We start from the raw sequence: 26,647 nt of genomic DNA on the forward strand, positions 1-26,647 counted from the left end.
TGCAATATGCCAGCCTGCATCTTGGCTGGAGTCTCACTAAGACTACTTCCAATTTGGAGAGGCAGAGGTAGTTTTGGAGAGTGGGCTGCAGACCAAGTGTTGCTTCTCAGAGTGACTAAGACCTAGATGTTCTAAGTGTTACCTTTCCTCAGACATAAAATAGCAATGCCACTTGTAAGAAGTATGCATGGGCATAGAGGGTTTGTATTCAGTGCTCTGGCTCTTATCAACACAGGGCCAGAATTTCAAAACTTTTCTGTCTCTGTCATTCTGTCTCTCTTACTGTCTCTATGTGCCTTCTTCTCTGGGCCCTTACTGGAAGTCAGTGCATGCATCGTGAACTCTGTCATCCTGGTGTTGAAATTTTCCTTTCTTTGCCCTTTGGATTATTTAGTCTCCTGCACATGGTGTAGTACAGAGGGGAACTACGGAGACAGCGTTGTTGCTGCAGGTTCCAGGCATATGTCAATCTGCAGCTGCAGCTGTCCAGGCCCTCTTTGCTTGACTCCCATTCTCCAGGGCCCTGAGGCTGACACTCAGCCTAAATGCAGCACTCCTCAATTTCCTGCAACACATCCTTGTCCTTATTCCATGAGAGCTCAGGTGAAGAGAAGTGAAACTCTATCCTCCTGGCACACACATTGTGCTTTCCCTCTATTAATCCGAATGTAAAGGATCTGTGGTACTGATGGCCACACCAGTGTCCAGATTTTCCACAAAAAACGGAAGCTTCCAGGGCTCTGACAGAGGGTGTTTTGATGGCTCTGAAATGTATTTTCCAAGTGCCTCCAGGGGTTTCAAATCCTTTTGAAACCTGAGGTTCTATTTTGTATATAGCGAATATTCTCACCTCTGGCCATAAGGGTCGCCCAACTAGGAGCACAGCTATACCGGGGTCAGGAGGTTTGCCTGCCTGCTAGCTCCTGAAGGGATTCCTGAGTATATCCTCAGGGCCCAAGTGGTAACAGGTGTTTCCAATTGTCTTTATTAGCAGCAGCCAGGACCTCAAGTGAGGTGCGGGGCTGTGATCTCCACTAGAAGCTCCTAATTCATCCAATGGAGGCATCCATCTTTCTTTTGTCTGTCCAGAGCAAAGGCCCGGGGAGTTTGTGCTTCCTGTATGCAGAGCAACTTTGTATGGGACACTCATGCATGCATACTTCTGGGAATCTCTCTGAGTGTGTTGTTGGACAACAGGACACCATGATCAGGGATGTGAGGCCACAGGAGCTATTGCCTTAGCCGGACCCAAAGGGTAGGAGTAAGGGACCGGGTTCATCCATTATTGTTTGGTCAAATACAGTTCCCATCTGTGTTGAAACACAGCTCTTTCTGGTTACTTTCTGTGCTTGTAATCTGCTGCCTTGAGCAGTGGACTGAGAGCCTTGAGGCTGAGTAGGCTGACAAACATGACTGGACAGGCTCATGCCCCTGAATTCTGAGGGGTGCCCCAGCTTCCCCCGGATGATAGATAGTGAGGCATGGGATTGAATAGGGAACTCAGGAGATATATACATGAGAGTCCCTTTGCATATGCATTCTTGGTAAGCCAGAATTGGGCTAGCTGGCTTGCCCTGACCAGCTAGGTTATCGGTATATAAATTTCAGGTGAGGCTGGCTACCTTTACACCCATGTTCTGAGATTTTTACAGGTGAGCTCTGAGCACACACAGACACATACTGTCAGACAGACAAACAGACACATACACACACATTACTACTACCTGTCAGGTCTGGTAGTACAGTATATGGTGAAGGCTTTGGCTGCCTGGGTTCTCTGGGCATGAGAGCTGCTGCCTTACAATCTCTACAAGCCAGGTTTGAACCTTTCATCAATGAACACAGTGTAGGAGGTTTTTGAATTCTGAGACACTGAAGAGGGAGAGTTTTTTACCCTGAGGCCTGCACTGGGAAATAGAAGCTACCCTGTGTGTGTTGCCAGACTAGGAAACTTGTGGAACCTGTCCATGTCGAGAGTCTCCTGGATGAGTTCCTTCTCGAGCCTTTTTCAATCGGACCCATTGGAGCTACATATAGCTAATGATTTGGAGATTTTATTCCATTGGACAATTCTTTGCCTGATGCACAGTTTCTCTTCAGCTTTTAGCAATCAGTTGTTGAATGTCATATCAAACCAATTGTAGAAAATGACTACATCAGTGTCTCTTTCTCTCCCTCTGTATATATATGTGTGTGTGTGTGTGTGTGTGTGTGTGTGTGTGTGTAACATGTAGAGGTCTGTAATATTATTAGCTAGAGACCTGCACAGCTCTGGATTAGGGTAGTAAAGTGGATATACCTGGCCCTTCTGAGCCACAGTCTTGAGAGACATCTCACAGAGCCATATCGTTTATCACTCTACAAATCTCTCTCAGCACAAACTCCCGCTGCCAAAACATCTACTTCACTCTTACTGTTTCTGTCCGCCGAGTCCTATCCCAAAACTGTAAATCAAAGAAGAAATAGATATAGTGCAGTTCCCTGCACACAGGAAGGCTGAGGCTAGATCAGGGAGATGAAATACGCCAGCCTGCATTTGGCTGGAGCATCACTAAAACTACTTCGAATTCGGAGAGGATTGGGCAGTTTTGGAGAGTGGGCTGCAGGCCAAGTGTTGCTTCTCATAGTGGGCTAAGACCTAGGTGTTCTGAGTGTAACCTTTCCTCACAAAGATAAAATAACAATGCCAATTGTAAGAAGTATGCATGGGCATGGAGGATTTGTCTTCAGTGCTCTGGCACTGATCAACACAGGGCCAGAATTTCTGTCATTTTCAGTCACTGTCATTCTGTCTCTCTGACTGTCTCTGTGTGCCTTCTTCCCTGGACCCTTTCTGAAATTCAGTGCATGCATCGTGAATTCGGTCTTCGTGGTGTTGAAATTTTCCTTTATTTGCCCTTTGGATCACTTAGTCTCATGCATATGGCTTAGTACAAAGTGGAATTGAGGAGACAGCGTTCCTGCTGCAGGTAACAGGCATATGTCCATCTGCAGCTGCAGCTGTCCAGGCCCTCTGTGCTTGACTCCCATTCTCCAGGGTCCTGTGGCAGACACTCATCCTAAATACAGCCCTCCTCAATTTCCTGCACCACATCCTTGTCCTTATTCCATGAGAGCCCAGATCAAGAGAAGTGAAACTCTACCAACTTGGCACACACATTGTGCTTTCCCTCTATTGGGCCGAATGTAAAGGATCTGTGGTACTGATGGCCACACCAATGTCCATATTTTCCATGCAAAACAGAAGCTTCCAGTGTTCAGAAAGGGTGTTTTGATGGCTGTGAAATCTCTTTTCCAAGTGCCTCCTGGGGTTTCAAATCCTTTTGAAATCTGAAGTTCTTTGTTTTATCTAGGGAATATTCTTACCTCTGGCCTGAAGGCCCTCCCAACTAGGAGCACAGGTATCCCGGGGTCAGGAGGACTGCCAGCCTGCTAGCTCCTGGAGGGATTCCTGAGTATGTCCTCAGGCACTGTTACCAAGTGGTAACAGGTGTTTCCAATTGCCTTTATTAGCAGCAGCCAGACCCTCAGGTGAGTTGCGGGGCTGTGATCTCCACTGGAAGCTCCTAATTCAGCCAATGGAGGCATCCATCTTCCTTTTGTCTCTCAATAGCAAGGGCCCGGGGAGTTTGTGCTTCCTGCAAACAGAGAGACTTTGTATGGGACACTCATGCATGCCTACTTCTGGGAATATCTCTGAGTGTGATGTGTGGACACCAGGACACCATGATCAGGGATGTGAGGCCACAGGAGCAATTGCCTTAGCCAGACCCAAAGGGTAGTTATAAGGGATCGGGTTCATCCACTATTGTTTGGTCGAACACAGTTCCTATCTATGTAGAAACACAGCTATTTCTGGGTTCTTTCTATGCTTGTAATCTGCTGCCCTGAGCAGTGGACTGAGAGTCTGGAGGCTGAGTAGGCAGCCAAACATGACTGGACAGGCTCATGCCCCTGAATTCTGAGGGGTTCCCCAGCATCCACCGTTGGCAGTGTTTGGATGATAGATAGTGAGGCATGGGATTGAATAGGGTACAAAGGAGATTTAGACATGAGAGTCCCTTTGGGTATGTATTCTTGCTTAGCCAGAATGTGGGCTAGCTGGATTGCCCTGACCAGCTAGGTTCTCTGTACATTAGTTGAAGGTTAGGCTGGCTACCTTGCCACACATGCTCTGAGACTACTATAGGTGAGCTCTGAGCACACACTGACACAGACAGACAGACAGACACACACACACACACACACATTATTGTCAGGTCTGATAGTATAGTATAGTATAGTATAGTATAGTATAGTATAGTATAGTATAGTATGGTGAAGGCTGGGGCTGTCTGGGGTGTGGGCATGAGAGCTGCTTCTTACAATCTCTACAAGCCAGCTTTGAACCTGTCATCAATGAACACAGTGTAGGAGGTTTTTGAATTCTCACTCTTTCCAGGAGAAGTGGCTGTTGGGCGGGCCTTCCAGAGGCTGCCAAATGAGCGTGCTGTAGGGCCATGTGGGCGGTGCTCAAGGTTGCTGGCCAATCAGTGACTATGTGCCTTGACACTCCAGGGCGAGTCCTAGCACACTGGCCAATGATATTGCTGGCGGGTGTTCTGGGCGAGGCCTAGGCCTCTGGCCATATCGAGCATGGCTGGTGCCCTGTCTGCTGGCCTTCTGAAGTAAGCACGACAATGGGAGCTCAGAGCTGGCCTTAAAAGGCTGGGCGTGATTCCAGGAAGTGCGAAGCAGGTTTCAGCCTAGGGCCTGCCTTGCAGAAGCTGTCCAGTGTGATGTGTATAACTCCGTTTGTGACTGTGCCTCTGTGAATGTGTGCGTTTGTGTAAGTGTGAGAGTGAGTGTTTGTTTGTGTTTGGTGTGTGTCTGAGGGAGGGAGAGAGAGAACAACAGAATCACTGTGGCACAGGTGATTTTGTACAAAACACTTGGCACATTCTGATTTATAGCTCAATATTGACACCATTGTGGCTCTCCTTGGCCCTTGGTCACTTTTCTTATTTTCAGATGTAAAGACTCTGAAGAGGGAGAGGTTTTTGCCCTGAGGCTTGCACTGGGAACTAGCAGCTGCCCTGTGTGTGTTGCGAGACTAGGAAACTTGTGGTGCCTATCCATGTGGAGAGTCTCCTGGATCAGTTCCTTCTTGAGCCTTTTTTGCTAGGTCCCGTTGGAGCTGCATATAGCTAATGATTTGGAGATTTTACTCCTTTGGACAATTCTTTTCCTGATGCACAGTTTCTCTCCAAGTTTTAGCAATCAATTCCCTGAATGTCATATCACATCCATTGTAGAAAATGACTACATCAGTGTCTTGATGTCTCTCTCTCTCTCCATATATATATATATCATGTAGAGGTCTGAAAATACATTTAACTAGAAACCTGTACAGCTTTGGATTCGAGTAGTAATGCGGATACACCTGGCTATTCTGAGCCACAGTCATGAGAGACATCTCACAGAGCCATTCGTTTACCTCTTGTCACTCTACAAATCTCTCTCAGCACAAACTACAGCTGCCAAATCATCGACTTCCCTCTTGCTCTTTTAGTACACCGAGTCCTATCCCAAAATTGTAAATCAAAGAAGAAATAGACATAGTGCAGTTCCCTGCACACAGGACAGGCTGAGGCTGGACAAGGGTGATGAAATATGCCACCGTGCATTTGGCTGGAATATCACTAAAACTACTTCCAATTTGGAGAGGCAAGGGCAGTTTTGCAGAATGGGCTGCAGGCCAAGTGTTGCTTCTCAGAGTGGGCTAAGACCTAGATGTTCTAAGTGTAACCTTTCCCCATAAACATAAAATAACAATGCCATTTGTAACAAGTATGCATGGGCATGGAGGGTTTGTCTTCAGTGATCTGGCACTGAACAACACAGGGCCAGAATTTCTGTCATTTTCAGTCACTGTCATTCTGTCTCTCAGACTGTCTCTGTGTGCCTTCTTCCCTGGACCCTTCCTGGAAGTTAGTGCATGCATCGTGAACTCGGTCTTGATGGTTTTGAAATTTTCCTTTCTTTGCACTTTGGATTACTTAGTCTTGTGCATATTGCATAGTACAGAGGGAAACTGAGGAGACAAAGTTCCTGCTGCAGGTAACAGGCAAATGTCCAACTCCAGCTGCAGCTGTCCACGCCCTCTGTGCTTGACTCCCATTCTCAAGGGCCCTGTGGCTGACACTCAGCCTAAATGCAGCCCTCCTCAATTTCCTGCACAGAATCCTTGTCCTTATTCCATGAGAGCCTAGGTTAAGAGAAGTGAAACTCTACCACCCTGGCACACACATTGTGCTTTCCCTCTATTGGGCCGAAAGTAAAGGATCTGTGGTACTGATGGCCACACCAGTGTCCAGATTTTCCACTCAAAACGGAAGCTTCCAGGGTTCAGATAGAGGGTGTTTTGATCGCTGTTAAATGTCTTTTCCAAGTGCCTCCAGGGGTTTCAAATCCTTTTGAAACCTGAAGTTATTTCTTTTATATAGGGAATATTCTCACCTCTGGCCCGAAGGCCCTCCCAACTAGGAGCACAGCTATCCAGGAGTCAGGAGGTCTGCCAGCCTGCTAGCTCCTGGAGGGATTCCTGAGTATGTCCTCAGGCCCCAAGTGGTAACAGGTGTTTCCAATTGCCTTTATTAGCAGCAGCCACACCCTCAGGTCTGTGCAGTGCCATTATCTCCACTGGAAGCTCATAATTCCGCCAATGGAGGCATCCATCTTCCTTTTGTCTCTCCATAGCAAGGGCCCGGGGAGTTTGTGCTTCCTGCAAGCAGAGCGACTTTGTATGGCACACTCATGCATGCCTACTTCTGGGAATCTCTCTGAGTGTGATGTGTGGACCCAAGGACACCATGATCATGGATTGTGAGGCCACTGAAGCAATTGATTATCCGGACCCAAAGAGTAGGTGTGAGGGCAGGGTTCATCCACTATTGTTTGGTCAAACACAGTTCCCATATATGTTGAAACACACCTCTTTCTGGACTGGTAATCTGCTGCCCGGAGCAGTGGACTGAGAGTCTGGAGGCTGAGTAGGCAGCCAAACGTAACTGGACAGGCTCAAGACCCTGAATTCCGAAGGGTGCCCCAGCTTACACCATTGGCAGTGTTTGGATGATAGTGAGGCATGGGATTTAATGGGGAACTCAGGAGAGGGAGACATGAGAGTACCTTTGCATATGCATTCTTGCTTATCCAGTATATGGGGTAGGTGGCTTGCCCTGACCAGCTAGGTTCTCAGTACATAAGTTGCAGGTGAGGCTGGCTACCTTGACACCCATGCCTTGAGACTACTATAGGTGAGCTCTGAGCACATACAGACACACACAGACAGACAGACAGACAGACACACACACACACACACACACATTACTGTCAGGTCTGGTAGTACATCATATGGTGAAGGCTGGGGTTATATGGGGTCTGTGGGCATGAGAGCTGCTGCCTTACGATCTCTACAAACCAGGTTTCAACCTGCCATCAATGAACACAGTGTAGGAGGTTTATGACTTCTGGTCTCTTTCCAACTTATCTATTTCTCTTCTCACCTTATCTGTCTCTAACTCTCCCATGTTCTCACACACTCTGTCTTCACTGATTGATATTTTACTTATATACTTATTTTACTGACAGGCCTAGATATACAAAGAGAGTTACCAGAGCACTGCTGAGCTCTGGCTTGTTTTGTTGGTGATATCACCTAGGCTACTGAAGCCACAGCTTTGTAAGTCTCTATGACACAAGCCATATTCTGTCTCCTCATTTCCATGGCAGTATATCTCAGACTTTCAATGAACATATATTTATATATATGTATATATTTATGTATATATATATATATACATATACATATATGTCTCATTTATAGAACTGTCAATCTATGTAATTGATCTTTATCAGAATTAACACATTTATAACAGATTCCTTTTTCATTAATAATTGTCCCCCTAGTTGGAGCAGGATTCAATACAATTATAAATAATAGAACCTTCCAGTAGCATTTCTAATAGCATTTCTATCAGCATCCTTATTGTAATTATCATCATATAGAACTTGCCTCCTTTCTCTAGTGTAAGCATCAGTACATATGAGTTTCTTTTCATTCTCCTGAAATCTTAATTTCCCTGGACTCTGAAATGTCTCGGAATTTTTGAAGCAGTCCACTGTTTCTCAGCAGATGGTTTCCATTTTCTGCTGTAATCAGGTCTTCTTGTTCTTTTTGTTTTTATTTTTCATTTTTTTTCAAATCCTCCTATATCATCCCCATTTATTTGCATATTTATTTAGTCCTATATTACATGAGGGGTAATTTCTTCTGCTTGATAGATTTTTCTTTTATTATTGAAAGGAAGTTTACACTCAAAATTCATTTTGTGTCGTAAATACTACACAAATATGGTGAAGGCTGGGGTGGCTTGGGGTCTGTGGACATCAGACTGCTGCCTTACAAACTCTACAACCCAGGTTTGAACCTGTCATGTATGAACACAGTGTGGGAGGTTTTAGACTTCTGGTCACTTTCCCAATTTTCTATTTCTCTTCTTGCCTTCCCTGTCTCTGACTCTCACAGGCTCTCACTCAATCTGTCTGCACTCATTAATATTTTACTTATATACTTATTTTACTGACAGGCCCTGATATACAAAGAGAGTCACCAGGGCACTGCTGAGCTCTGGCTTGTTTTGTTGGCGATTTCACTTAGTTTTCTGCAGCCTCAGCTTTGTAAGTCTCTCTGGCACAAGCCATACTCTGTCTCCTCATAGCCATGCCAGTATCCCTCAGAGTCTATAATAAAGATACACTTACATATATGTACATATATATATGCATATATATATATATATATATCAGTCATTTTTTAGAATTGTTGACCTTTTTATTTGATCTTAATGCAGAATTACCACTTTTATAAGAGCCTCCTAATTCATAAATAATTGGTCACATAGTTGGAGCAGGATACACTACAATTATAAATTATAAACCTTCCAGGAGCATTTCCAATAGCCTTTCTATCAGTATCCTCATTGTAATTATCATAGCACAGAACTTGCCTCCATTTTCTTGTGTAAGCTTCAATACGTATGCCTTTCTTTTCATTCTCGGGAATTCTTAATTTGCCTGGACCCTGAAGTGTCAGGGAAGTTTTGAAGCAGCCCGTTGTTTCTCAGCAGACATTTTCTATATTTCTGTTGTAATCAGGTCTTCCTGTGGTTTCTGTTTTTATTATTTTCAAATCCTCCTAGATCATCCCCATTTATTTGCATATTTATTTATTTATTTATTTAGTCCCATATTACATGAGGGGTCATTTCTTCTGCCTGATAGATTTTCTCTTATAATTGAAGGGAACTTTTGACACACAATACATTTCCTTTTGCAGATACTACACACTACTACAACTACTACTGCAATGTTTTTGACAGTGACATCCAATGCACAATGAATTAGTATTGCAAGGCTCTAAAGAATGTTCACTATTTAACGTACAATGTTTTTAACATCACAAATATTTATTCTGTTCTTTCTTGTGGGATGAATGGTTTACAGTCAACAGTTACATGTAATAGTGGGCACGGTGGTAATTTTTCCCACTTTCCCTGTATTTCTGTACATCATTTGCAACTTTCTTATTGAGGAGAGGGAAACAGTCATAAATTGAGATAGCAGGGCCCAAGCAGGAAGAGAGACAGAGAAACAGCTGCAGTTCTGATTTGACACTAGCTAAGCTTTTCCCTAGCTGGGTAAGTGGTGAGCAGGGGCTCAAAACAGGATCCTGGGCTTCCACATATTTCCCTAGCATCTCCACCAGCAGTGCCTCCAACCCATGCACCCTTCGTTGTCCATGTAACTATCGATCTGCTCTAGGCACTTCTCACCTTCATATGCCAGAAACTTAACACTTCTCCCCTCCACCCATGAAACTTTGACCTTTTACTTGAGTGTTCTTTTCCTGATACACAGTTTCTCTCCAGGTTTTAGCAATCAATTGTCTGAATGTCATATCGCATCCATTGTAGAAAATGACTACATCAGTGTCTTGCTCTTTATCTCTCTCTGAAAATATATTTTAGCTAGAGACCTGCACAGCTCTGGATTCAGGTAGTAATGCAGATAAACCTGGCCCTTCTGAGCCACAGTCATGAGAGACATCTCACAGAGCCATTCGTTTACCTCTTGTCACTCTACAAATCTCTCTCAGCACAAACAACAGCTGCCAAATCATTTACTTCCCTCTTGCTCTTTTTGTCCACCGAGTTCTATCCCAAAACTGTAAATCATAGAAGAAATAGACATAGTTCAGTTCACTGAGGCTGCACCAGGGAGATTAAATATGCCAGCCTGCATTTGGCTGGAGCATCACTAAAACTACTTCCAATTTGGAGAGGCAAGGGCAGTTTTGGAGAGTGGGCTGCAGGCCATGTGTGCTTCTCAGAGTGTGCTAAGACCTAGATGTTCTAAGTGTAACCTTTCATCACAAACATAAAACTACAATGCCACTTGTAAGAAGTATGCATGGGAATGGAGGGTTTGTATTCAGTTCTCTGGCACTGATCAACATAGGGCCAGAATTTGTCCTTTTCAGTCACTGTTATTTTGTCTCTCTGACTGTCTCTATGTGCATTCTTCCCTGGACCCTTCGTGGAAGTCAGTGCATGCATCATGAACTAGGTCTTCCTGGTGTTGAAGTTTTCCTTTCTTTGCCATTTGGATTACTTAGTATCGTGCATATGGCGTAGTACAGAGGAGAACTTAGGAGACAGCGTTACTGCTGTAGGTAACAGGCATATGTCCATCTCCAGCTGCAGCTGTTTAGGCCCTCTGTGCTTGACTCCCATTCTCCAGGGCCCTGTGGCTGACACTAGGCCTAAATGCAGCCCTCCTCAATTTCCTGCACCACATCCTTGTCCTTATTCCATGACAGCCCAGGTCAAGGGAAGTGAAACTCTACCACCCTGGCACACACATTGTTCTTTCCCTCTATTGGGCCGAATGAAAAGGACCTCTGGTACTGATGTCCACACCAGTGTCCAGATTTTCCATGCAAAACGGAAGCTTCCAGGGTTCAGAAAGAGGGTGTTTTGATGACTGTGAAATGTCCTTTCCAAGTGCCTCCTGGGATTTCAAAACCTTTTGAAACCTGAAGTTCTTTCTTGTATCTTGGGAATATTCTCACCTCTGGCCAGAAGGCCCTCCCAACTATGAGCAAAGCTATCCCGGGGTCTGGAGGTCTGCCAGCCTGCTAGCTCCTGGAGGGATTCCTGAGTATGTCCTCAGGCCCCAAGTGGTAACAGGTGTTTCCAATTGCCTTTATTAGCAGCAGCCAGGCCCTCAGGTGAGGGGCGGGGCTGTGATCTCCACTGCAAGCTCCAAATTCAATGGAGGCATCCATCTTCCTTTTGTCTCTCCATAGCAAGGGCCCGGGGAGTTTGTGCTTCCTGCAAGCAGAGCGACTTTGTATGGGACACTCATGGATGCCTACTTCTGGGAATCTCTCTGAGTGTGATGTGTGGACACCAGGACACCATGATCCGGGATTGTGAGGCCACAGGAGCAATTGCCTTAGCCGGACCCAAAGGGGAGTTGTAAGGGGCTGTGTTCATCCACTATTGTTTGGTCAAACACAGTTCCCATCTATGTTGGAACTCTTTCTGGGTTCTTTCTGGGCTTGTGATCTACTCTCCACTGAGAAGTGGACAGGGAGGCTGCAGGCTGAGTATGCAGCCAAACGTGACTGGACAGGGTCCTGCCCCTGAATTCTGAGGGGTGCTCCAGCTTCCCCCATTGGCAGTGTTTGCATGATAGTGAGGCATGGGATTGAATCAGGAACTCAGGAGAGTGAGACATGAGAGTCCCTTTGCATATGCATTCTTGCTGAGCCAGAATCTGGGCTAGCTGGATTGCCCTGACCAGCTAGGTTCTCTGTACATAAGTTGCAGTTGAGGCTGTCTGCCTTGACACCCGTGCTCTGAGATTACTATAGGTGAGCTCAGAGCACACACAGACACACACAGATAGACAGACAGACACACTCACACACATTAATGTCAGGTTTGTTAGTACAGCATATGGTGAAGGCTGTATCTGTCTGGGGTCTGTGGGCATGAGAGCTGCTGCCTTACAATCTCTACAAGCCAGGATTGAACCTGTCATCAATGAACACAGTGTAGGAGGTTTTTGAATTCTGGTCTCTTTCCAACTCATGTATTTCTCTTCTTGCCTTCTCTGTCTCTAACTCTCACATGCTCTCATACACTGAGTCTTCACTGATTTATATTTTACGTATATACTTATTTTACTGACAGGCCCAGATATACAAAGAGAGTTACCAGAGCACTGCTGAGCTCTGGTTTGTTGTGTTGATGATTTCACCTAGGCTACTGGAGCATCAGTTTGTAAGTCTTTCTGACACAAGCCATATTCTGTCTCCTCATTTCCATGCCAGTATCACTCAGAGTTTCTAAGAAAGAGATGAATACATATATATATAAACATATATATTTATATATCTGTCATTTTTTGAATTGTCGACCTCTGTACTTGACCTTAATTCAGAATTATTACATTTCAAAAAGCCAATATTTAGAAATAATTTTCCATATAGTTGGAACAGGATTCAATACAATTATAAATAATAGAACCTTCCAGTAGAATTTCTAATCCTGTTTCTATCAGCATCCTTATTGTAATTATCGTAGCCCAGAACTTCCCTCCTTTTTCTAGTGTAAGCTTAAATATGTATGTTTTTGTTTTCTATTTACAGAAATCTTAATTTCCTTGGACCCTGCAGTGTTAGGGAATTTTTGAAGCAGCCCTCTGTTTCTCAACAGATGGTTTCTATGTTTCTGCTGTAATCAGGTCTTCTTGTGGTTTTTTTTTCATTATTTTTTTTTATTTTTTCAAGGCCTCCTAAATCATCCCCATTTATTTTCATATTTATTTATTTAGTCAGGTATCACATGAGGGTCATTTCTTCTGCTTGATATATTTTCTCTATAATTGAAGGGAACTTTTGACGCACAATACATTTCCTGGTGCAAATAGTACACGCATATGGTGAAGGCTTGGTTTGTCTGGGGTCTGTGGGCATTAGAGCTGCTGCCTTACAATCTCTATAATCCAGGTTTGAACCTGTCATAAATGAACACAGTCTAGGGGGGTTTTGACTTCTGGTCTATTTCCAACTCCTCTATTTCTTTTCTCTCCTTCTCTGTCTCTGACTCTCACAGGCTCTCAGTCACTCTGTCTGCACTCAGTAATATTTTACTTATATCCTTATTTTATTGACAGGCCCAGATATACAAAGAGAGTTGCCAGAGCACTGCTGAGCTCTGGCTTGTTTTGCTGGTGATATTGCCCAGGCTACTGGAGCCTTAGCTTTGTAAGTCTCTCTGACACAAGCCATATTCTTTCTCCTCATATCCATGGCAGTATCTCTCAGACTTTATAATAAATATATACATCCATATACATATATAAATATACATATATATATCTGTCATTTTTAGAATTGTGGACCTATGGCCTTCCTGTGGTTTTTATAATTTTTTTTTAAATTTTTAAAATCCTCCTAGATCATCCCCATATATTTGCATATTCATTTATATATTTAGTCCAATATCACATGGGGGGTCATTTCTTCTGACTGATAGATTTTCTATTATAATTGAAGGGAACTTTGGACACACAATACATTTCCTTCTGCAGATACTACACACTACTACAACTACTACTGCCCTGTTTTTGACAGTGACATCCAATGCACAATGGATTAGTATTGCATGGCTCTAAAGAATGTTCCCTATTTAACCTACAAAGTTTTTAACCTCACAAATATTTATTCTGTTCTTTCTTGGGAGATGAATGGTTTACAGTCAACAGTTACATGTAATAGTGGCTATGGGGTTAATTTTTCCAACTTTCCCTGTATTTCTGTACATCATTTGTATATTTCCTATTGAGGAGAAGGAAACAGTTATAAATTGAGAGAGCAAAGCCCAAGCAGGAAGAGAGACAGAGAGACAGCTGAAACTCTGATTTGCCACTAGCCCAGCTTTTCCCTAATTGGGTAAGTGGTGACCAGGGGCTCAAAATGTGGTCTTGGGCTTCCACATAGTTCTTTGACATTCTTGCTTAGACATAATCTGGGCTAGCTGGCTTGCCCTGTCCAGCTAGGTTCTCTGTACATAAGTTGTAGGTGAGGCTGGATACATTGACACCCATGTTCTGAGACTACTACAGGTGAGCTCTGAGCACACACATACACACACAATCAGACAGACAGACATATAGACACACACACACATTACTGTCACGTCTGGAAGTCAGTGTGTGAATCTTGAACTCATGGATGCCTATTTCTGGGAATCTCTCTGAGTATGATGTGTGGACACCTGGACACCATGTTCAGGGATTGTGAGGCCACAGGAGCAATTGCCTTAGCCGGACCCAAAGTGTAGGTGTAAGGGACCGGGTTCATCCACTATTGTTTGGTCGAACACAGTTCCCATCTATGGTGAAACACAGCTCTTTCTGGGTACTTTCTGTGATTGGAATCTCCTGCCCTGAGCAGTGGATTGAGAGCCTGGAGGCTGAGTAGGCAGCCAAATGTGACTGGACAGGCTCATGCCCCTGAATTCTTAGGGGTTCCCCAGCTTCCCTGTTGGCAGTGTTTGGATGATAGTGAGGCATGGGATTGAATGGGGAACTCAGGAGATTTAGACATGAGAGTCCCTTTGCATATGCATTTTTGCTTAGCCAGAATGTGGCCTAGCTGGCTTGCCCTGACCAGCTAGGTTCTCTGTACATAAGTTGCAGGTGAGGCTGGCTACCTTGCCACCCATGCTCTGAGACTACTACAGGTGAGCTCTGAGCATACACAGACACACACAGTCAGACAGACAGAAAGAAACACACACACACACACACATTACTGTCAGGTCTAGTAGTACAGCATATGGTGATGGCTGGGGCTGTCTGGGGTCTGTGGGCATGAAAGCTGCTGTCTTACAATCTCTACAAGCCAGGTTTGAACCTGTCATCAATGAACACAGTGTAGGAGGTTTTTGAATTCTCATCTATTTCCAGCAGTAGTGGCTGGTGGGCGGGCCTTCCAGAAGCTGCCCAATGAACGTGCTGCAGGGCCGTGTGGGCGGTGCTCAAGGTTGCAGGCCAATCAATGACTACTGACCTTGACACTACTGGGCGTGTCCTACCACACTGGCCAATGATATTGCTGGCAGGGGTTCTGGGCGTGGCCTAGGCCTCTGGCATATCAGAGCATGGCTGGTGCCCTGTCTGTGGGTCTTCTGAAGTAAGCCTGACAATCGGAGCTCAGAGCTGGCCTTAAAAGGCTGGGCATGCTTACTGGAAGTGCGAAGCAGGGTTCACCCAGGGCCCTGTCTTGCAGAAGCTGTCCAGTGTGCATGTGTATAACTCCGTTTGTGCCTGTGCCTCTATTGAAGTGTGCGTGTGTGTTACTGTGAGAGTGTGTGTTTGTGTATGCTTGTGTGTGTGTGAGGGAGGGAGAGAGAGAGAGAACAACAGAATCACTGTTGCACAGGTTATATTGTGCAAAACACGTGGCACATTCTGATTTACAGCTCAATATTGACACCATTGTTGTTCTCCTTGGCTCTTAGACACTTTTCTTGTTTTCAGATGTAAAGACAATGAAGAGGGAAATTTTTTTGCATTGAGGTTTGCACTGGGAACTAGCAGCTGCCTTGTCTGTGATGCTAGACTAGGAAACTTGTGATGTCTGTCCATGTAGAGAGTGTCCTTTATGAGTTCCTTCTCGAGCCTTTTTCGTGAGGTCCATTTGGAGCTGCATATAGCTAATAATTTGGAGATTTTACTCCTTTGCACAATTCTTTTCCTGATGTACAGTTTCTCTCCAGGTTTTAGCAATCAACTGTCAGAATGTCATATCACATCTATTGTAGAAAATGACTAAATTGGTGTCTTGCTGTCACTCTGTGTGTGTGTGTATATATATATATATATATATATATATATATATATATATATACACATATATATAACATGAAGAGATCTGAAAATATATTTTATCTAGAGACATGTACAGCTCTGGATTCGGGTAGTAATGTGGATACAAATGGCCCTTCTGAGGCACAGTCATTAGAGACATTTATAACATTTATAACAACCTCCTTATTCATAAATATTTGTTTTTCTATATTTCTGCTGTAATCAGGTCTTCCTGTGGTTTTTGTTTTTATTTTTTATTTTTTTCAAATCCTCCTAGATCATACCCATTTATTTGTATATTTATTTATTTAGTCCAATATCACATGAGGGGTCATTTCTTCTGCCTGATAGATTTTCTCTTATAATTGAAGGGAACTTCTGACACACAATACATTTCATTTTGCAGACACTACACAATATTACAACTACTACTGCACTGTTTTTGACAGTGACATCCAATGCACAATGGATTAGTATTCCATGGCTCTAGAGAATGCTCACTATTTAACCTACAATCTTTCTCACCTCCCAAATATTTATTCTGTTCTTTCTTGTAGGATGAATGGTTTACATTCAACAGTTACATGTAATAGTGGGCAAGGGGGGTAATTTTTCCCACTTTCCCTGTATTTCTGTACATCACTTGTAACTTTCTTATTGAGGAGAAGGAAAGAGTCATAAATTGATAGAGCAGGCCCTAAGCAGGGAGAGACAGAGAGACAGCTGCAGCTCTGATTTGCCACTAGCCCAGCTTTTCCCTAGCTGGGTAAGTGGTGACCAGGGGCTCAAAATGGGGTCCAGGGCTTCCACATAGTTCTCTGGCATTCTTGCTTAGCCAGAATCTGGGCTAGATTGCTTTCCCTGACCAGCTAGGTTCTCTGTACATAAGTTGCAGTTGGGGTTGGCTACCTTGACACCCATGCTCTGAGACTACTACAGGTGAGCTCTGAGCACACACAGACACACACAGTCAGACAGACAGACAGACACACAGACACACATTACTGACAGGTCTGGTAGTACAGCATATGGTGAAAGCTGGGGCTGTTTGGGGTCTGTGGGCATGAGAGCTGCTGCCTTACAATCTCTACAAGCCAGGTTTGAACCTGTAATCAATGAACACAGTGTAGGAGGTTTTTGAATTCTGGTCTCTTTCCATCTCATCTATTTCTCTTCTCGCCTTCTCTGTCTCTAACTCTCACATGCTCTCACACACTCTGTCTTCAATCATTAATATTTTACTTATATACATTTTTTACTGACAGGCCCAGATATACAAAGAGAGTTACCAGAGCACTGCTGATCTCTGGCTTGTTGTGTTGGCGATTTCACCTAGGCTACTGGAACCTCAGTTTGTAAGTCTTTCTGACACAAGCAATATTCTGTCTCCTCATTTCCATGCCAGTATCACTCAGTGTTTATAATAAAGATATACATATATATATACATATATATTTATATATCTGTCATTTTTAGAATTGTTGAACTATGTATTTGGCCTTAATTCAGAATTACCACATTTATAACAGCCTAGTTTTTCATAAATAATGGCCATATTGTTGGAGCAGCATTCAATACATATATAAATAATAGAACCTTCCAGTAGCATTTCTAATCGGTTTTCTATCGGCATCCTTATTGTAATTATCCTAGCCCAGAACTTCCCTTCTTTTTCTAGTGTAAGCTTCAATACATATGTGTTTGTTTTCTTTCTCCGGCAATCTTAATTTCCCTAAACCATGATGTGTTAGTGAATTTTTGTAGCAGCCCTCTGTTTCTCAGCAGATGGATTCTATGTTTCTGCTGTAATCAGGTCTTCTTTTGGTTTTTGTTTTTATTTATTTGTTTATTTTTTCAAGTCCTCCTAAGTCATCCCCATTTATTTGCATATATATTTATTTAGTCAGGTATCACATATGGGGTCATTTCTTCTTCTTGATAGATTTTCTCCTATAATTGAAGGGAACTTTTGAAGCACAATACATTTCCTGGAGCAAATAGTACAAACATATGGAGAAGGCTTGGGTTCTCTGGGGTCTGTAGGCATTAGAGCTGCTGTCTTACAGTCTCTACAACCCAGGTTTGAACCTGTCATGAATCAACAAAATCTAGGGGGCTTTGACTTCTGGTCTATTTCCATCTCTTCTATTTCTCTTCTCACCTTCTCTGTCTCTGACTCTCACAGGCTCTCACTCACTCTGTCTGCACTCAGTCATATTTTACTTATATCCTTATTTTATTGACAGGCCCAGATATACAAAGTGAGTTACGAGAGCACTGCTGAGCTCTGGCTTTTTTGTTGGTCTTTTCACCTAGGCTACTGGAGCCTCAGCTTTGTAAGTCTCTCTGACACAAGCCATATTCTGTCTCCTCATATCCAAGGCAGTCTCTCAGACTTTATAATAAAGATATGCATCCATATATATATATATATATATATATATATATATATATATATATATATATATACATATATATATATATCTGTCATTTTTGGAATTGTCAACCTATGTAATTGATCTTAATCAGAATTAACACATTTATAACAGCTTCCTTTTTCATTAATAATTGTCCACATAGCTGGAGCAGGATTCAATACAATTATAAATAATAGAACCTTCCAGTAGCATTTCTAATAGTACAGAACTTGCCTCCTTTCTCTAGTGTAAGCTTCAAGATATGAGTTTCTTTTCATTCTCCTGAAATCTTAATTTCACTGGACTCTGAAGTGTCTCAGAATTTTTGAAGCAGCCATCTGTTTCTCAGCAGATGGTTCCTATGTTTCTGCTGTAATCAGGTCTTCTTGTGGTTTTTGTTTTCATTATTTTTTATTTTTTTTTCAATTCCTCCTAGATCATCCCCATTTATTTGCATATTTATTTATTTATTTAGTCCTATATAACATGAAGGGTCATTTCTTCTGCTTGATAGATATTTCTTATAATTTAAGGGAAGTTTATACTCACAATACATTTCCTGTCATAAATAGTACACACATATGGTGAAGGCTGGGGTTGTCTGGGGTCTGTGGACATGAGACTGCTGCCTTACAATCTCTACAACCCAGGTTTGAACCTATCATGTATGAACACAGTGTGTGAATTTTTTGACTTCTGGTCTATTTCCAACTCTTCTATTTTTCTTATCGCCTTCTCTGTCTCTGACTCTCACAGGCTCTCACTCACTCTGTCTGCACTCGTTAATATTTTACTTATATACTTATTTTACTGACAGGCCCAGATATACAAAGAGAGTCACCAGTGCGCTGCTGAGCTCTGGCTTGTTTTGTTGGCGATTTCACCTAGGTTTCTGGAGCCTCAGCTTTGTAAGTCTCTCTGGCACAAGCCATACTCTGTCTCCTCATAGCCATGCCAGGATCCCTCAGAGTCTATAATAAAGATACACTTACATATATGTACATATATATACATATATATATATATATATATATGTCATTTTTAGAATTGTTGACCTTTTTATTTGATCTTAATGCAGAATTGCCACATTTATAACAGCCTCTTTATTCATAAATAATTGGTCACAGAGTTGGAGCAGGATTCACTACAATTATAAATTATAAACCTTCCAGGAGCATTTCCAATAGCCTTTCTATCAGTATCATCATTGTAGTTATCATAGCACAGAACTTGTCTACATTTTCTAGTGTAAGTTTCAATATGTATGTGTTTCTTTTCATTCACGTGAATTCTTAATTTGCCTGGACCCTGAATTGTCGCGGAATTTTTGAAGCATCCCTCTGTTTCTCAGCAGACATTTTCTATATTTCTGCTGTAATCAGGTCTTCCTGTGGTATTTGTTTTTGTTTTTTTTCAAATCCTCCTAGATCATCCCCTTATATTTTCATGTTTATTTATATATTTATTCCGATATCACATGAGGGGTCATTTCTTCTGCCTGATAGATTTTCTATTATAATTGAAGGGAACTTTGTACACACAATACATTTCCTTTTGCAGATACTACACACTACTACAACTACTACTGTACTGCTTTTGACAGTGACATCCAATGCACAATGGATTAGTATTGCATGGTTCTAATAAATGTTCCCTATTTAACCTACAAACTTTTTAACCTCACAAATATTTATTCTTTTCTTTCTTGGTGGATGAATGGTTTACAGTCAACACTTACATGTAATAGTGGCTACAGGGGTGATTTTTCCCAATTTCCCTGTATTTCTGTACATCATTTGTAACTTTCTTATTGAGGAGAAGGAAACAGTCATAAATTGAGAGAGCAGGACCCAAGCAGGGAGAGAGACAGAGAGACAGCTGCAGCTCTGATTTGCCACTAGCCCAGCTTTTCCCTAGCTGGGTAAGTGTTGACCAGGGGCTCAAAATGAGTTCCTGGGCGTCCACATAGTTCTCTGGCATCCTTGCTTCGCCAGAATCTGGGCTAGCTGGCTTGCCCTGACCAGCTAGGTTCTCTGTACATAAGTTGCAGGTGAGGCTGGCTACCTTGACACCCATGCTCTGAGACTACTACAAGTGAGCTCTGAGCACACACAGACACACACAGACAGACAGACAGACACACACACACACACACACACACACACACACAGACACACACACACACACACACATTAGTGTCAGGTCTGGTAGTACATCATATGGTGAAGGCTGGGTCTGTATGGGATCTGTGGGCATGAGAGCTGCTACCTTACAATATCTACAAGCCAGGTTTGAACCTGTCATTAATGAACAGAGTGTAGTAGGTTTTTGAATTCTGGTCTCTTTTCAACTCTTCTATTTCACTTCTCGACTTCTCTGTCTCTGACTCTCACAGGCTCTCACTCACTCTGTCTGCACTCAGTAATATTTTACTTATATCCTTATTTTATTGACAGGACCAGATATACAAAGAGAGTAGCCAGAGCACTGCTGAGCTCTTGCTTTTTTGTTGTGTTTTCACCTAGGCTACTTGAGCCTCAGCTTTGTAAGTCTATTTGACTCAAGCCATATTCTGTCTCCTCATATCCATGGCAGTATCTCTCAGACTTTATAATAAAGATATACATCAATATACATATATAAAGGTACATATATATATGTCATTTTTGGAATTGCCAACCTATGTAATTGATCTTAATCAGAATTAACACATTTATAACAGCTTCTTTTTCATGAATAATTGGCCACATAGCTGGAGCAGGATTCAATACAATTACAAATAATAGAACCTTCCAGTAGCATTTCTAATAGCATTTCTATCAGCATCCTTATTGTAATTATCATAGTACAGAACTTGCCTCATTTCTCTAGTGTAAGCTTCAAGACATATGAGTTTCTTTTCATTCTCCTGAAATCTTAATTTCCCAGGACTCTGAAGTGTCTCGGAATTTTTCAAGCAGCCCTCTGTTTCTCAGCAGATGGTTTCTATGTTTCTGCTATAATCAGTTATTTATTTGCTTTATTTTTTATTTTTTTCAAATCCTCCTCGATCATCCCCATTATTTGCATATTTATTGATTGATTTAGTCCTGCCGGGATAGTCTGAGGGTACTTCTTCCCCAGCCGGTGCTCTCTGGGTTGGAGAGAATTCAACTGGAGCTGATCTAGGCTGCTGTGTGGGAGAGGGATCAGGAACGCGTGCTGCACCAACTTCCGCAGGAGATACACTCTGGAACTCTCGGAGCCGGAAAGCAATTTCCAAGTGTCTTTAATCAGAAGAGCAGCTGTTTTTATACTCTCCAAGTAGGGTGGAAACAGGATGTGATATAGAGAGGGTGGAGAGAAAAGTGACTGGTGAAAATCAGAGTGTGACAAGGAGGGGGCGGAACAGGCGAGAATCCTATAACTGAACCACCAATGCCCTGGAGTGCTTTATGTAAAAGTGATTTATGTAAATAGACCAAACCTTTGGATCAGTAAATCCCTATATAGGCATATGGATAAGAAGAAGCCAGGGGGAGATGGCAACTACCCAACATCCCCCCCTTTCTTTTTAACTTTTTGCCATAGTATCAGGAGTGCGGGGCACTTTGTGAGGCAGGGAGACTGATAAGAGGCACACCTTTTTTGGGGTTCTACTGTCCCTCCTTGCTCAACCTCTCCGTGGAGAGAGAGACTAACAGGATTGACACACCCCTCAGGCTCAAGCCCTTCCAAGCTCAACCATATCCTCACAATTTCCCAACATCTTCCTCTTACTTAATGGCCATATATAACTGGGTCAATGTCTGTAAAAGGCTTCATCTCTGTCAGGGGAATAGCAGTGTAGGGGTGAACGGAAACCTGTTGGGAAGAAAGCAGAATGATAGTGTGTAAGTGTCTTTAAAAAGAACTAGCACAAGACGGAGGGATAAGTAAGAGTAGCAAGAGACAGAGTGAGCCTGATGGGTGGAGGAGTGGGGGCCTGATAAGCCGAGGGGCTAGAGGGGTGATCTGGCATTGCAAAATCCCGAGTCAGCCTGCTACAGTCATTCTTCAAGAAGTCCAGGAGTATAAAAGGAGTGTCCAGCAAGTTCTATAGAAGCATCAGTCCAATGTCAACGGCCAGGAAATAAATGCCACACGTCTATCTTGATGGAGGAGGACGGCCACTGGAACTTTTCTTCTCTGTAGAGAGTGACCTGGAACCGCCAAAACATGATGGGCGAAACAGAAGCAGGAAGAGCAGACACCGATGGTTGAGAGAAAGGCAGTAGGAAAGTCTTGTCCTTCGGAGTCTGTGAATCAGGTTCTCCAGATCGTGTCAGGTCACATCATGGGTTTCTGGGGATGGCTGTAATTGTGGGTGATGTCAGAGGTCAGGGGTCCAAGATGGATTTCTGGGGATTCTATATGAGCAGATGCTTCTTTATGCGAAGGCTTGTCATAGCTGTAGTCAATTACTTATGAAAAAACTTTGTAACAAATTAGAAGTTTACTACAATTGATAACTCAATGATTATAACTGGTTTAGGTATCTTTATAATTTTGTGTAAAGGTCATCTTATGTGACCTCATGTAGCAGTCTTTATATAGCAAAGTTTTCATACCGAGTTTAAGTTACATATATTGATTCTTGACTATTTTTACATTGGGTTTTTAAGCAAACTCAGGTTACTAGAGTTAACACATTTTAGTGACAATTTTTTTTTTGGTACATTTACAATATCAGATTGATGCCAAATTTGTTGTGGATTAATTTCCACAAGATAGCTTACAGGACATTTTTGGGGGCCCTCCAAAAATGTCCTGTATAGAGGATTTGTATTTTAACTTAGGATGAATTGTCACATTGAGTATTTAGAGTTTTACCTTAAACACTCAGTACTTAAATGAATTGATTTTACCTCTTCTTGTAAAAATGTAGCTTCAAAGTTACAATTTAACTGTTAAGTTAATGTTTACCAAACTTGAAACACGCATATTAAACATATAGTTTATAACACACAGGAGGAGAAAAACTTGTAAATAAGATATATCATTTCAAATGTGAATTTAGAACTACTGTCATAGTTGAACCATCTTTACTCACACAGTTTAAGACTAAACATTTCATATTGATATCAAGACTTAAAAAAGAAATCGAAAGGGGGAATGAACAATTTTTGGACTGTTTCTGGATGTCTCCAGAAACCATGGCTGCGTCCAGCCGTTTGATATAAAGTCAGTTAACTTTCAGAGTACTCTGAGCACAATGGGTCATACAAAAATTTTGGTCACTCAACTCACTCAATTTTTTTTTTTCACTCACTCACTCACTCACAAAACACAACTGGCCAGTCATAGCATAAGACATTCATTCGGGGGGGGTGGGAGAGTTCTGTGAATCAGATTTTTTTTTTTTGATTCTGCCATGCTGTATTATGGATCCTGGGGTGCATCCTGTAGCCAGTCCTCTTGCAGCCAGTCTTCTTGCAGTGTTTCTTGTTCTTCAGGGATATCAGCGCCATCATGTGGGTATTGCCGGACATGGCGGGCAGGAACCCAAACAGGCTTGGAGTAATTTTGTGGAAAAATACATGCGAAACCCCTCCCCATAGTCAACAGGGGGTCAGGTCCTTTCCAAATTTTATCAAGTGGGTCTTTCCATTTGACTTTAATAGCTGGGAGGGTGGGTGGTGTTTGCCAATGAAGAATTATAGGAGGTTGGTCGGAGTTTTTGTAAATATTAAAGAGATTTAATGTAGTTAAGGCTTTTGCCAGCTGGATATTAGGGGGGTACATTTCCCCTTTTTCTTTATTTAATTGAACCTTAAGAGTTTGATGGGCCCTCTCAACAATGCCTTGTCCCTGTGGATTATACGGAATGCCTGTAGTATGAGTAATGTTCCAGAGGGAACAAAAATCTTTAAATTGTTTGCTGGTAAAAGCAGGTCCATTATCTGTTTTAAGTTGAAGAGGTAAGCCCATTACAGCAAAACAGGAGAGCATATGGCTTATAAGCTTTTTTGAGTTTTCTCCAGTTTGAGCTGTAGCCCACATAAACTTAGAGAAGGTATCAATTGAGACGAACACATATTTTTGTTTGCCAAAGTTAGGTATGTGGGTAACATCAATTTGCCAAAGAGCGTTGGCTTTTAAGCCTCGAGGATTAACCCCTAGAGTCTGAATAGCAGGTGTTTTGATTAGACCTGCACAGGAGGAACATGTAGCAAGAATACGTTTTAACTGTGGCAGAGGAATATCAGGAAATCGAGCTCGAAGACCTTTAAGATTAACATGGGTTAGGGAATGAAAGTCAGCAGGATTAGAGACAGAGGCTAGGAGAATTCCTGTGGAGGCAAGGCGGTCAGCTGCAGCATTCCCTTCGGACAGGGGACCAGGAAGAGGGCTGTGGGAACGTAGGTGCTGAACATACAGTGGATGGGTTCGAGAACAGAGCATAGAGGCAATTTGAATTAAAAGAGGAGAAAGTGGGTTGTCATCAATTCTAACATAAGATCGAGCAAGCCATGGAAGTAAGTTAACAGTATACACACTGTCAGAAAAAAGGTTGAAGGATTCTGGTACAGCTTTTAATGCAAGGAAAACAGCATAAAGTTCTTTGTACTGAGGGGAATTATCAGGAAGTTCAGTAAAGAGAGGTTTGGGGTATTGCTGGTCTGGATAATATATAAGGGCAGCAACTCCCTTTTTTCCACCATCAGTGAACACTGTAGGAGCAGAGGGGATGGGATCTCGAGAGAAAAGTTTAGGTACTAGTAGAGGCAACAGAGGTAAAGAAGCTATCAAATTATTAGAGGGAAAATGATTATCTAATTGTCCTGGAAAACCCATTAAACTTATGGCAAAACGAGAATGGTGGCGTATGAGCCATTCTGTATCAGTGAGAGAAAAGGGAAGAATGATTGAATCTGGTTCCCTTCCTAAGACCTGAACCGATCTGTTTCTTCCTTGGCGAACCATAAATGCTAAGGCATCAATCTCGGTAAGGAGTCTTGGAGCTCCGCCTACTGGCGTATGAAGCCATTCGAGAACGCCATGTTTCTGCCACAATGCCCCCACTACCGTGGGGGTGGAGTTAAAGATTAGAAGATTTACTGGAGAGGAGGGGGAGAATCGAACGAGGTGCATGTCCTGGAGAGCCTGGTTAACTTTTTCCAGAGCCAAGGATGCTTCGGGGGTTAACATACGCTTTGAGGAGGGCTGTTTGTTTCCTTTTAACAGATCGAACAGTGGTTGCAGGCAGCTCGTAGGCAGATAAAGATACTGCCTAAGCCAATTCAAATTTCCAAGAAAACTTTGTAAAGAAGCAAGAGTGAGATTAGAAGGAAAAGTAACACAAGGTTTTAAAGGACGAATCTGCGTTAGGGAAATCTCTGAGCCTAAGAAAGATATTGGAGGGATTAGCTGTATCTTCTCAGGAGCTACATTAAGTCCACTTCTCTTTAAGGCAGGGATTAGAAAATCACGTAGGGCGGAGAGATCTGTATCTAATTCTCCCCATATTAACACGTCATCCATATAATGAAAAACCTTAAGGCCCTTATGAATATATGGAAAAAGGGCAGATTTAACAACCTCTTGACAAATAGTAGGACTATTAGCCATGCCCTGGGGCAGTACCACCCATTCAAATCTATCGGCAGGGCTGGCATTATTAATAGAAGGAACAGAGAAAGCAAAACGTTTACAATCTTGTGGGTGTAAGGGAATAGAGAAAAAACAATCCTGTATATCAATAGCTATGATTGGAATTCCTGTTGGAATTGCGGAAGCAAGAGGCAAACCCCTTTGGGGGGAGCCCCAAACCTGCATGGTTTTATTAACTGCACGAAGATCTTGGAGGAGGCGCCATTTTCCTGAGCGCTTTTTAATTACAAAGACTGGAGTATTCCATGGGCTCCGAGAATGACGAATGTGTCCCAACGATAACTGCTCTTGGACGAGTTTTTTTAAAATTTCTAGCTTCTCCCTAGGCAAAGGCCACTGTTCCACCCAGACAGGCTCATTAGAAAGCCAATCTAAGCGGGGAGTTCTGTTACGAACAGTGGCAGTTAGTATTGGGGGTGCTGGTTGGGTCTAGCAGTCTCACAGGAGTGAGTGTGGTGTCCTGCAGAGGTGTCTGAGGATATCACTACATCTAAAGATTCCAGCAAGTCTCTTCCCAATAAATTGGTGCTTATATCAGCTATTAAAGGCTGAAAGCGTCCGGTAGTCCCTTCTGGATCTTCCCACACAAGGGAATCTCGTGTGCGGAATGC

The sequence above is a fragment of the Erinaceus europaeus genome, chromosome 6 (assembly GCF_950295315.1).
Source record: "Erinaceus europaeus chromosome 6, mEriEur2.1, whole genome shotgun sequence".
Classification (NCBI taxonomy): Eukaryota; Metazoa; Chordata; class Mammalia; order Eulipotyphla; family Erinaceidae; genus Erinaceus; species Erinaceus europaeus.